Here is a 13,956-nt window from a genome sequence, read left to right as displayed (position 1 = left end):
ATGAATGTCCAAGGAAGATAGTGCTCTGCGAACAGCACGTTGCTGGAATGTGATTTCCGGCATTGAGTTATCACACCGCGAAATCGCCGGTGGTGATCTCCCCCGGTCATCCAAAGTCGAGTTGGACGCAAAGAGACAGCCCAAGAGGTCGGCCTTCTCCTTCGCAGTGTGGGCGAGCGAGTCATCCTCTCTGTGCAGCGGTGGTATCGATGGCTGACAAAAATTCCCTTGTACAGCTTTGGCGAGAGACCAGAAGGCTCGGGTCCCAGAAGGGAGTTGGGCCAATCTCTCGCCAAATCTGGCGATGTGCTCTGACTTTGCCTTAGCGATTTCCCGTTTGAAGGACCTGGAGGCTGAGTTATATGCTTTTTTATGTTCGCTGGTATTGGCATCACGAGATATCGCCGCTTCCGCCCATGCATTAAAGCATTCTCGCTTTCGACGCGATGCCGCCTTGCAAGAACGCTTAAACCAGGGCTGTGACCTGCCACCGATCGGCACCGCAGAGAATGGAATAAAAAGTTCCATGCCCTGCAGAACCACTTCGGCGACAGAGGCAGCGACGGAATCTGGAGCTTCCGACGAAAAGCACATAGGCCCCCAAGGGTAGGACGCAAAGAAAGACCGCATCCCATCCCAATCTGCTGACCGATAGTGCCAAATACGACGACAACCCGAAAAACGGGGCCGAGGAGGGCGCGTAGTAGGCACAGTACTCCGGACCACACAATGATCCGATGAACCCAATGGCGGGTCAACAGAGACTTGATAGGTCTCCGGATGTGAGGTCAGCAGAAGGTCCAACAAAGAGGGTTTATGACCATCCACATCTGGTATTCGCGTAATCGCAGGGACCATTTGTGACAGGTCGTAAGCTAAAGCAAAGTCGTGAAAGGATCTTCCCGCGTGATCGGTGGTTTCCGAACCGAGCCAATCGGCATGGTGAGCGTTAAAATCGCCAAGTATCACGATTTCAGCGGTAGGAACCCCTTCGAGCAGGGAATCTGTAGCCATTTGGATGTGCTCAATGAGTCGCTCAGTTTCGGTATTTCCGCTATGGGACCTATACAGGCATGCGTAGAATCGCGGATGGTCATCGCAGTCTACGCGCAGCCAGAGGCTAGATAGGTCCCTTCCTTCAAGCGACCCGAGGCGACGAGAACAGATATCCTCTCTGACGTACACGCAAACTCCCGCCCGCGGCACAAATGAATGTTCCAATTTGTACCCCGGGTAGGAGAGGTAGGAAGTATCAGCCGGGAAGGATATCTGAGTCTCAGTAAGGAAGAATAAGGCCGGCTTCGCAGTTTCGAGGTGAAAGTGAACCGCGTTAAGATTAGAGTTGAGCCCCCTAACATTGGTAAAGTCCACTGAGAGCGTGGAAGGGGATGCCTTCGGTAAATTCTTCCGTTTGCCCCGAGATCGAAACTTATAGTTTTTTGAGCAGTTTTTGCCCACCCCAGAATACGAAGGGCAGCCTGTGCATCCACCACCGAATACTGATTGTTCCGATGATGGACGCTCAGAGGGGGATTCTCCACAGCGGAAACGTGTGGTACCCCCCTGGGGTAATCTCTGTTTAAACTGCATCTTCATATTCTGGGGGAGGGGGGAATTGATGGGCTCCGGGAGTCTCACTCACCGCACGAAACGCGAGTACAATAAGATGAACCTATTGCATCACTTCACGCCGGTTTTCTGTGAGACAGTGGTACTGCCCCGGTCGTGCCTGCCCGATTGGCTGAAGCCCGAAAGCAACAGCATGGCACTCCCACTAGGAATACTGATAACACGAATATTAAAAATTGAAGAAAATTTCTTTAATAACGATTGTTTATTGCCACTATAAAGTACTTATAGTACTTTGAACTATGAGACGTGTTATCAGTATCCAAATATGCTTAGCTGTTTCTATTTGTATACAGCTTTCAGTCTTTTGTATTGGTTTAAAGAGAAAAAATAAGGTTTATTAGAAGTATAATCTGACAATGTAAAATTGGTTTAGTTTATTCCAGAAAATTATTGTAAATTCAATTATTTATTTACTTTTTAACACTGTTGCATACAGAAATATAATACAATTGACATAATTGGTAAGGTGGTCGACTGGCGGACTTATCGCTTTTGAGAAATCTCTTCAAGGCAAACACTGAGAAAATTATCTTCAGGCTACGCGAACACCTGGCGTATTATTTGCTATAAAGCAGGTGCTGACGGGCGGCTTCTATCAGGTAAGGCCATATATCAGGTTTTATAGTCGGTGCAACATAGGAGGGTATATTATTTAAATTTAATCAGTGTATAAATATTTGTTATGAAGTTAAAATAAAATTAAGATGATTTTTCTGGCATTTTTTGTTGAGTTCAGTAAACTCATGTTGGAAAATTGCTCTAATTAACCTAATGTACTTAATTGTGCAATTTCATGATAAATGAGTTATCTAAAAAATGAAGGTCTTATAGTGTAAATACAGTTATCATGACATGATTTTTCTGTTTATTGTTATACTATATTTTGGGTTTCAGTAATATTGTAAATATACTAACAAATGTTGAAATTAGAGCAGTGTATGGCTTCAGCATGCTTCTTATTCCTGAGGTCGTAGGTTCGAACCTCGTCTTCGATTTTAAAGGTTCACTTCTTCCGGGATTTCATTCATCAGGGTGTGGCAGAAGTAAAGTACCTATGCTAAGTAAACAATATGAAAGCAGATATCCTGAATAAGCAGCTGCCTGGGCCGTGGTTGAAGAAACTAAGACCAAGCATGGGGATTTGGTAAGCGGAGGTAGCTAGCTCCAGGAGGAAGACCGTTAAGTCCGTGTCTTTGTATGTATAAAAAGTAAAATCTTCTTGACATTGTCACAATCGAAAGTAAAAAAATAACTTTTCGAGTCGATTTGTTTTGAATTAAAATATTATAGATGATGTAATTCTAACATCGTCCATGTACAAGGTAATAACCGCTCGTATGGCGAAAACAACGTGAGGAAAGCGAACGAAGAAATCTCAGGCCCAGACCTAAAAGGTTGTACCACCAATCCACTCCACTGTGTTTTAAAATATAAATTGTGGTATTTACTCCTGATACTCTCAATAAATAAGGGCGCCTATGTATGGGTTGGGAAAAACTGATTTGAATTATTACAATAATTTTACCCGAGCCGGCCCGAGCGAAAGATTATGTTAATCTGTAAATATGTATCAAGTAAATTGCTGAATATGCTTTATTGTACAATGACGTATATTATGTCAGATTTTTGGGAGAAATGTACCCAGAAATTGACGAAAATGAATTAGTAGATACGGAGTTGCTGCATCTGGCACAGGACAGGACTGACGGCCAACATCCAGTTATGGAGAAGCAATAAACGAAGAAGAAGTAGATACATAGGGCTTGAGATACGTGAAAATCCTAAAACGTGTATTTTCTTTACATATGTCGATATATTTTCAAATAAAACCGCTATAAAATATTTTTGTATCACGATTACAATAAATGCGATGCGCACATATATTTTATTACTATCTTTAGTGTTATTGGCTCGTAATGCCATGTGTCACATGCTTCGTTCAAGATCATCATGACCACTTTATATTTAATAGATCAACTGCCTTGTAAACATATGAATAAAACAACAATATCTAGTATAGAATATAATTTTTCTAAATGAATGGGCCGATAACCAGTATCAAAAATATGAATATTTCATACTGTTAATAAAACATACGGATGCATAACCCCCCTGTTTTCTTATATAGCCTTTTCTCTATTGGAACATATTAACCGTTTTCCTAGATAAGGTTTTTTAGAAATACACAAAGCTTCCATGATCATGCTTCGTTTGGCCTTCGACGTTTACGTTAATGTTACGAGTGGGTAAAACTTTATTTTTTATTTAAATTTTGGTTTTTTCGAGACGCCTTAATAGGGCAGTTTTAGCAGCCCATGGACACCTATTTTAGTGGGTACATTGCCGCCTCTTTCTTTAAACAATTTGTGGTCGTATCTCCCAGGGGGAGTCAAATCTACAATTCGCTATTTCTCAAAAGAGTTTTGTGAAGCGGACCGTGGAAGAATTATAGCCATCAAGGTGATGCTATATAAAATCAAAATTTATTTAACCGTATGGTTGTTATGAATGTCTATATTTCAAAAAAGATCTGAATTATTTTTTACTACTAGTTTCCAAATCAGAAGGACGTAGAGCGTGCGAGAAAGACTGGCATAAAACTCCGCCTCTATTTTTTACAGTAAAATGACTAATCATTCTCTTAAACGTCATTCAATTTAACCTGTAAAAGTAGTAGATTTAATCTGTTACTGTTGACAAAGCTTAACCATATTGTAGCGTCGCCTACAATCAACAGTTTAGAGAAATGCAATAATCTCATACTCTGAAATGCGCTAATAAAGTTACTACGACCGACAAAGACCAGTTAGTATTTAGAATAGTCGAGCATCCTTTAGGTGAGACAAGAGCAGCACCTTCACAATATATTCCCATACAGTTATGATTATCAAAAGATGTCTGTCGTATACATACTGAATTATATAAATGCATTGTATATGCAATGAACATATCTTTATTGTTAGTTTTTTGAACTCGGTACTGTAACTACCCAGTATCGATTGCGAACCCGTGTTCTTTGTTGGCTTTTAGTTGTATGTGATCCTAATTTGCGGTATTAGCGCTACGGATATTGAGAACTACATCGAAATTCCATACAAATACGTCTAAAACGCTGCTAGAAAGTATAACAATACTGATGTTGCTGTATTCCCTTCCCGGTTTAGCAAGAACTGTCATAATGAAAAAAAGGGTTACGCTACACCGATTTATCATAAGTATCACCTTGTCAATTCTAGTATGTGATTTTTATCGGATAACCGATTTATCAAGTTGACGTGTTAATTCGAGGCTATTGGTTAAGAGTTACCTTTGATTTGTAGATAAAGGGTTAACCTAATGTCAAATATGGCCTTTTCTGACATTTTAATATGAGATGCCTTCGAAATGCTTATAAATACTTAATAAGCATTATAATAGTATAATTTAGTAATACGTAAAATAGATATTTTAAACTATAGTTTTTGGTATGGAAAACTTGTGTCTTTAGAGAATTTGGTACTAAACGGAGACCTCGTCTATACAAAATGATGTTCGACTTGTGACTGACATTAATACAATATAAAATATATATTTTTAACACTAATAAAAGTGTAAAACGTTGTTTGGCTTAAATCCGTGTTTGGATTTAAAAAAATCCGGGTTTTGAAAATAAGTAATGCAATTTATACGAGTTTAGGAAAAAAGGCTGATAAACATACTTAAGTGTCAAACTTTTTTGAATTTAATCTGCGCTCTAATAGCGCCTGTGTAATAGTTTTAGCAATTAGGCTAATTAAACGCCTAATCGCTCATTCTTTTTAATTTTTATACAGATTTAACGTAACGAAGAATATTCCTTATCACTTGCTTGAGATGAGAATAACTACTCTAAAACTGAAGTAAAGTAGGTATAACGATGTTGTCGTCGTAATACCTATTTTATCGCATATTGTCGCAGCCAACTAACTTCGTTCTAGCTAACCGTTCAGTTAACAGCCATGTCTCTTTACTAAAGAGCGCTGGCATTTTAGAAAAAACAAGATAAAAGATACTCCAATATATATAAAATCTTTAAATTCTACTGTTATAGATAAAATAAGCAGAGGTGCAAAAATTATTCTTAAATCATAAGTGAAGTTCTATTTTATACCATATAATTCGATAGAACAGTTTGCTGGATATACAACAGCGTTTCTAAACGTTGGCAAAATACAGCGATAAAAAATGGTGACCATGGCAATACAAATAATGTTCAAGTTTTTATTAAGTTGATGCGTCTTTAGCTGAACTTCGAGTATGTAAATTTTCCTTAAATAAATAAATTAATATCTTAAGCATTTTCGACTATAAAAATTTGCTTTAGAAAGCTTATGTCTATCGTTATATAGTCATATCATTGCCGTTTTTCAGCAACTCTCGAATCAACTTCACATATGGAAATCTTGTTTAGGGACTTGGGACCAAACTTCTTTTCGGCGTGAGCCGCTTACGCGAAACGAATTTGTGCCTCACGCTTGGCAAACGTTACCGTTTAGCCTAGGCTAACTATTGAAATGATGCTATAATATTGTCTATAGTCGCAAAATTGGGATTAAGTTCGAGTCGAAGTCAAGTCAAGTCATTATATAAAAATGATTATACACGAGTTTAGTTCGGTGGCGGTTAATAAAAAAAATAAACAATATTATACAATTAAGAATAATTAAAAAAAATATGATCTCCTAAAACCCATTTGAGTTGGTATTTGTCATTTTTCAATAACCAGCTAGTGTCTGGTTGATATGTGGTGATTTTTCAGATTTTCAATAACCACAACCCAAACTCTATAGTCCCTGGTCGTTCTTACCTGTAAAGGGGACATGCACAGAAAAGCTTTCAGCTTTTATAAAATAACAAAGTTCTAGCCTGCGTGGGCTTTTGAGTTATAATGTTAGATTTTATAACTCACGTGTGTATCACTTACATTTAAAATCAAATTCTTGTTTTAGAACAAAATTTTGGTTGGAAAAAATATTTAGACGTAAAATCAAAATCTTGCATTTCAAGTTCATCGGTATCACTAAACACATAAAGGCCATAACAGCAATTAATTAAATGCAAAAACAACTGTTTTATTCAGACTTGAGCAAGCTTAAACATATTCTAGTCACGCCTGAGGCATGCTTTCGAAACTTAACGAGATTGCGAAAGATGTTTCATAAAATTTGACAAATGAGTTATTTTGCTTTAGAGACGTGAGAGGGCGCTGAACTGAGATACATTTTAAAAAAGGGGATACAGTTTTTGAGTTTATCGCGGACTTATATAGACGGAAGACTTCTTTTTATACAATACTACGGCACCCGCGTACTTCGTTGCTCCTGGAGGTGATTTTACTTAGCCTACCTTTTTAGTACATACCAGCATGGAACATTTTGCTATGCTACCCCAGAGACTTCGCTTTTCCGGTATCAAAACTTTTTAGGGTTATCTGTGAATTTTGCTCTACATAAACCTCAGAGGTCAAGTCATAAGTTTTTAATTTAAGAATAAATAAAATATAGAGGTTGTTCTAAGAGAAGTGAAAATTAACAGTTGTCTGTATTTTTGTAGGCTTTATCATAAAAAAATAAAAAATGTTGTCTAAAAATAACAACAATTTAGGAGGATGAAAAATAGATGTTGTCCGATTCGCAGAAAATTTCACAAATATCGGTCGAGCCACTTCGGAGGAGTTTTATACGACATTATTTTTCGAGGGATTTGTCAACAACATACAAAAAAATCATAATATAAACCTCCTTTTATGAATTCAGTAAAACACAATAAACGATCAAAGAACAGTGGACGTAAATACTTGCCCCTTATTGTCAGTAGTAATTTAGCAATAAGCAAGGAGCATCCTTCATTGAGATAAAAGGGGTTAGGTCAAGCTATCACATGAGAGCTGGTCATGTGATATTATGATGTAATTGGTCTTTGTTGAGGTCATCGCTAAGGTCGAGTTTGGATTTGATATAAGCGGTTGAAAAGCGTTAGCTTACGTTATCCCAATAATAAAACGAATTCTATTAAAGGAACTTATATAGATTCATGTTCGAAGGATACACAACAATCACTGTCTATGGAAGACAGTATTTATAAATATCTGTATAAAAATGTATTTATTAATGTTAACACATATTACATAGTACTAAATCAACGTTATATAATACAAACTCTTTTATATAAAATGTATGACAATTTAGGTACACATACATATTACAAAAATAAAAAATAAAAATTACAATTAAAATACATACTAGATAAAATAAGATACATTTAAAACAGCGGATTAGGTTCGAGATAGGCACTGAACAATTCTTTCTTTAAACCTGATCAGCCCACTTCCGTAAAGTACTGTAACCAATAGGTTTGATTAATAAATCATAACGAAAATATTAGCGATAATGCCATTAAAAACAGAACTTGTAAAAATACATAATATACCTTGATAATGCCTACTTAAAACTAATTACACAAATGTAATGTTCTTCTAAAACAATATATAGATACCGGCAAACAACTTTAACAAATGTCCTGCGCAGAAGCGATTTTAGATATCACTGGCGGTGGTGCGCGGCGACGAGAGAGTGACGTGTCGATCGCGTGATTGGTAAATCAGTTGACGTTTGTGTCCCGCGCTGTGTACGATGCGCAAACTTTCCCCCACTCCCTTGTTTAATGCTCAAGAAGTTTGCCGGTATCTGTAGTTAAAGTGAGTCCCGTATGTCAAATTGGCTATGTATTCTTAGTGAAAGTCAATTTCGAAGGATTCATTAGGAGTTAAAATATATTATTTGACCAAAGCAGCCAAGATTGAATACCAGTCGATCTTTATTACCAACCCGACCTGGATTTAATACGTTTAAGCACTTTAACCTGAAGTTTGTTGTTTTCAGGAACTAAATTAATTGGAAAATTGTTTTATTTAATAAGGTTTTCGACTTTGACATCTTGAAATTAACTTATGACAGCGCGGCACACAGCTAGAATATTTCCGAACGAATCTAAATTGATTTGCTTTAATCAAACTTTTTAGTGATAATACAATTCACAAAATACACAATTACATATTCATTTAATCGAAACATTTATTTATACATGTTAAAACATGTCTTGATTTAATGAGATCTAAAGTCAGCAAGTCTTTCAACATTATGAGTGTCCAGTGTCCACAGTATCACTTAACATCACAAGCCACCTACCCATTTACCCACTATTCTATAAAATATATAGGTAAAAGTCAATAAATAGTAACTTTTCATTATTCCCTTCCAGTCCTACATGACGTACTAGTTGGAAATAACGTCATATAAATAGAGCGACAGAATTAAATTAGATTGTGTGAAGTTCTCGAAGGTAAGCAGCTTGTGACCTACGTTCAATACTAAGTTCTTATTTATATGGAGTTTTCCTTTGTAAGAAAACTTTTGCAATATTTTTACTTTTTCACCTTTAATGCAATCAAATTTGGAATATTTGTTTTGACAATCTATCGGGTATATGTAGCTTAATTATTTATCTTGTCTCTTGATAATCTGTGTCAAATAATCTAGCGAGTCTGAGAGGAAGGCAAGATTGCTTCCTCGCTAAAATGTTTCTGTTTACCAGTCATAGATTAATGGTCATGTAATTTGATAAATTAAAGGATTATAAATCATACCGGTGAATGACTGCTTGCATTTTTTGCTCATACGAATTTAAGTATACTTATAATAAGCGTGAGATTTAACAGTAAATGTTATTCGTGAAAATAACTATATAACGGTGTTTTTAATAAATGTATTCCTTATTGCCTTATGTTTATTACGATTACTATAATTACAGGTATAAAAGGTGTTTAGAAGCTAACGGTTTTTAAATTGTATTACGACCCTTTGCATGCTTTTGCAACTAATTGTGGAGATCTTACAAATTCTATTCTCAATACAACATCCAACTCCCTACATGGGCTTAAAGACTTTAACTAAATTATTTTTTCAAAAGTTAACATTTCGAAATTGAGCTTTAAAAGTTTCTTAACACAAAAAGTCTTGGATGAAACCATAGTCAGAATTGAAAATCAAATTACGTATGCTACATGCATATGTGTGTACATACATATATTACATTCATTATTACGAATAACAATAGGTAAATATCATGCGGTCTGTGATCCAGTGATGAAATTGCCAGTAAAGACGACTCTAGAGTCAGTTTAAGGAATTAAATATGGGTCCAAGCGATTTTTCCTGAGAGTAACATTTATAACTGTTTGAAATAAATTTTATAACGCTTTTTATAATAACTCATAACTTTTGGCGTTCTCAGTAAGAATATTAATCTTAGTTATATTCGGTCAATGTCCTAAGCAAATGTTTTGATTTGAATAAGTATCGGTTTTCTTAAATCGAACTTGAATATTTTTTTGTGCAAATATTGGTTTGTTGTGGTTAAGTTTAGTTGATTTTTGTGTACTTCTAAGATTCATGTTTTAGTCTTAATTGGTTATTTATAACTACGGAGAAAAGGGAAGTGTATCCGTGGGTTAGATTCAGTTTGGTTTGAACAGTAATTGTTTTTTTACTGATTCGCGAGTAAATGTTATATGTAATAGTTATGTATTATTTGAATGGTGATGTACATTTAAAGAAAACCCCTTTTACCGGATTAAAGCTATGTAAATAAACTTACAATTATTTATGATGTACTGTATACAATTAGCCGATATGTAAAAAAATATGATAATAATTGTAAAAAAGACAATTTTATATATTGAAGCAATCTATCTATAAAACAAAACAGTATAAGATATATCGAATACAGTAAAACTTCTTTTTAAACGATTTCATAGCGGCTCAAAGCTATACGTTTACTTTTTCATTATTCAAATTAAGTTAATTGTATTATTTAAGTTACGTTTACATTAGCATAAGATATTTTCCTCAATATGTAGAGATCTAAAGGGCCAAGTAATGTTATTTCCCTTTTCGTCTAAAAGATTAGAAGATTATTACTATTTAAATTTTACCTCAAAAGCTAAAGAGGATTGCTAAGCTAATTCACTCATGGGGCTGTCTATGAATGGATCCCAGCTGAGTTTCTTGGCTTATCATTTACACACCACGCTGTGTATTTAATTTTAATTAGCTAACACGTTCCCATATGATATTACTTCCGTTTATAACCTTTTGAAAAGGACACACGTTACACAATACATGGAAATAATTAAATGATTAGTTTCGACGAATAATTATTTCCATGCATTGACACAGACGCTTTTAATTGTCCGCTGAGTGAAAGAAAAACGTCAATTCCTAAAGTGTGACAAATAGGCATTTTGTAAATATTAGGTCCTTACATATGAAATTGGCGTTTTGTATGGGAGAAACAAAAAGTCGAATATTTTTAAATATAATATATTTAATTAATCAAAGTATGAACCATTGTTTTCTATGCACTTTTGCCATCTCATAGGTAGTTCATTGATCCCTTTACTTAAAAATCAGTTGGACTGGAATCAATAAAATCTGTGAAGGCGATTTGGACTGCCCCATCAGAGTTACATTTTTTCCCTTGCAAGAAGTTGCCCAAATTTCGAAAAAAATGGTAATCTGTTGGAGCAAGGTCCGGGGAGTACGGAGGATGTCTTAGACATTCCAATTGACATCTAATTTGGTAGCCGTCTGTTGTGCAGTGTGTGGTCTAGCGTTGTCGTGAAGTAGCAGTGGCGTGGAGCGATTGATCAGGTTGTTTAGCCGCTAGCTTTTCCATCATGGTTTGCAATTGCTGACAATAGACATCAGCCGTAATAGTCTGGCCAGATTTGAGAAAACTGCAATGAACAATACCGGCACTCGTCCACCAAATGCTTCCAAGTAACTTAGAAGTAGCTAAGATTTGGCTGGCCTGCCAGGATCCAACCATTGCGCTGAGCGCTTCTGATTATCGTAAAGAATCCATTTTTCATCACAGGTAATGACTCGGTTTAAAATACCTATTGTGCCGGTTCAGTAATGTAACGCAGCCATCGACGCGCGTTTGCCGATTTGCTTCAGTCAATTCGTGAGGTACCCACCTTTCAAGCTTTTTAATCTTCCCAATTAGCTTCAAGTGAATTTAAACAGTTTTATCACTAACACCGCAGCCTGCAGCTAACTCGGACGTGGTTTGCGATGGATCCGCTTCCACAATAGCCTTCAATACTTCATTATCAACTTGGGTCTCAGGCCGTCCACGGGGCTTGTTCTGCAGGTCAAAATTTCCAGAATGAAAACGTTGGAACCAAAAACGAACTGTGTTGTCTTTTGCAACATGACCGCCATACACATCATTCACCCTTCGAGTCGTCGTACTCGTAAATAATGCGATATCTTAAGTTTTCCATTTTGTAAAATGAGTGACGCAAACAGAAAAAAACAGAAGAAACAAACAAATGAATGACGGTCATCGAAGCACAAATACATGAGTAAATAGCTGTACAAATTTGAATTTGAAATTCCTAACCAAAGAGGCGGTATTTGAGGTCAAAGTGGCCAGTACGACAAAACGCCAATTTCATATGTAAGGACCTAATATTTTAATCTTTGACTGTTAAATGGCGTGTTAATTTTTTCTATGTGTATGTGTTCTTATGTATATAATATAAATAGTTTCTGCATTGGGGGGATCCATACCGAAAACCTTTTTTTGTTAAAGATAAATGGGTGGTTCCAAAAATCAATGTGTCTAAGGATTTCAATAATTCTAATTAACATTGATTTGATTTGATTGAAGGTTTGATTAAAGTGACTGTTTTGTATGATTTATAGTGTTTTACTTTAATCATATAAATATATTATCTATCTACTTAATACTTTATTTGAAAATTCTTTTCACATTACATACGCACGATATTATGATAGTCGAAACATACGATTTTAGTAAATACATGTTCAAAGTAAACTCATTTTTAAAGTCAATACGGTATTACCGAGAATTAATGCGATTGATCGTAATTCAAGGAAAATTACTCAACATCAATTACTTAAAATTGCAAACCTAATTGAAATAGACTGGCCAAGCTGAGAACAAGGTAATAAACAAGTACTAAACTATCCAGTATCTAAGAGAAATTATAGGTTATACGGGAAAATACAAATGTGTATCTATAATGTGATTGTGAAGAACAACTAATTTCCACTTTATTTATTAAAGAAGTTTAAGAATAAAGCAAGCGGAGTAAATGTCTGACGCCAAAATGAAAGACTGTGTTTGGCCAACGCATATTTAGCCGCCGTTTATAATAAAATCGGATCTATGGATTCTGTGAAAGTCAATCTATTCATATGCATAAAAAATATGTTTGCCGATTTGAAATTATTGCAGCAGATTACTATGAAACTGAAGTTCCAAAAACTAACAGACACAGCGCAAGCTTACAGCAACCCTCAGCGACACTATCTTCTTCTTCTTATAGTCCTATCTTCTTACGAAGGTTGGTGTGATTTTCGATGCCGAGCCAAAGCACCAAGTCTTTGTTTAGAAAACAATGACTTGGTGCTTTGGGTAAACCAGGCGGTATTGGCGGCCAGGTCTCTCTCTACCTGCCTTTTATGATTACAACTCACTCTTAAATGAGTCTATATATACCCATTCACATACTCATTCACGTATACGCTGGTCATACACGACTTGTGTTTAATTAGATGTAAAACTAAGACTACTTTACCACGGAATAATTGTAATTTAGTTGTGTACAGCTCCGGGACTTCCTAGTGTTGGGACTAGCAATAAACTTTACCACAACCATATTTCTGTCATGAATAAATGTTAGTATTATTATTATTAATAATGGAGTAATTACAGTCAGTGACTTCAGCGTGCGACCAACTCAGTGGTGTAGTTCGTTCGAAACACGGCGCGAAACCATTCTTTAAAAATGCGGAGACTCGCTCGTACGGTGAAGGAAAACGTCGTGAGAAAACCGGCTACCGTAAGACCCAGAAGTTAATGGCGTATTTCAGGCAATAAGATCACCTATTTGCTTATTGATGATAAATGATCATGTAACCGATACAAAAGTTTCAGGCCAAGGGTTGTTGGAAGCTGAATTTTTTTCTGTGTTAACGCCTGAACGGCTTAAGCTTATATTGTTTGTCATATAACCCGGTGGTTCAGAGTTGGGACTCAACACCGATGTGCACAAATGCTCTTTAATAACACTGTCTAATAGATATCTTGCTTTAATACAAGAGAACAAATTATTGAAAAACATCACGATGTTAGGGATAATACTATCGTAATAAATCAATAGTACTAAGACTTGTTGTATCAACAGTAATAACTTTAAAAAGTACTGAAATT

General features: G+C 35.9%; 1 long non-coding RNA gene across 2 annotated transcripts; it reads left to right on the top strand.

Moving 5' to 3' along the window:
* Window positions 1–1,800: 1,800 nt before the first annotated feature.
* Window positions 1,801–3,520, top strand: LOC123711013. 2 transcript variants are annotated; one of them, XR_006753893.1, is made up of 3 exons: window positions 1,801–2,231; window positions 2,713–2,827; window positions 3,302–3,520. It is a non-coding gene; the product is annotated as an uncharacterized LOC123711013 (long non-coding RNA). The 2 variants fall into 2 exon arrangements; XR_006753892.1 differs by having other exon boundaries at window positions 2,713–3,520.
* The last annotated feature ends 10,436 nt before the right edge of the window (window positions 3,521–13,956 follow it).

Source organism: Pieris brassicae, chromosome 6 (assembly GCF_905147105.1).
Source record: "Pieris brassicae chromosome 6, ilPieBrab1.1, whole genome shotgun sequence".
NCBI classification, from domain to species: Eukaryota; Metazoa; Arthropoda; class Insecta; order Lepidoptera; family Pieridae; genus Pieris; species Pieris brassicae.
The sequence above is the reverse complement of the archived record's forward strand: the minus strand, read 5'-3'. Positions and strand labels throughout refer to the sequence as shown.